Raw genomic sequence first — 200 nt, 5'->3', positions numbered from 1 at the left:
CTTGGGCTGAGCATTGAAGCATTTTCGTGTAGAGACTTTTCTTGGAGTTAAACGCCAGCTTTTGTGCCAGTTTGGGCGTTTAACTACCATTCTTGTGCCAGTTCCGGCGTTTAATGCCAGGCAGTTTTGAGCTGATTTGGGACGCCGGTTTGGGCCATCAAATCTCGAGCAAAGTATGGACTATTATACATTGCTGGAAA

Source organism: Arachis duranensis, chromosome 3 (assembly GCF_000817695.3).
Source record: "Arachis duranensis cultivar V14167 chromosome 3, aradu.V14167.gnm2.J7QH, whole genome shotgun sequence".
In the NCBI taxonomy this organism is placed as follows: domain Eukaryota; kingdom Viridiplantae; phylum Streptophyta; class Magnoliopsida; order Fabales; family Fabaceae; genus Arachis; species Arachis duranensis.
The sequence above is the reverse complement of the archived record's forward strand: the minus strand, read 5'-3'. Positions refer to the sequence as shown.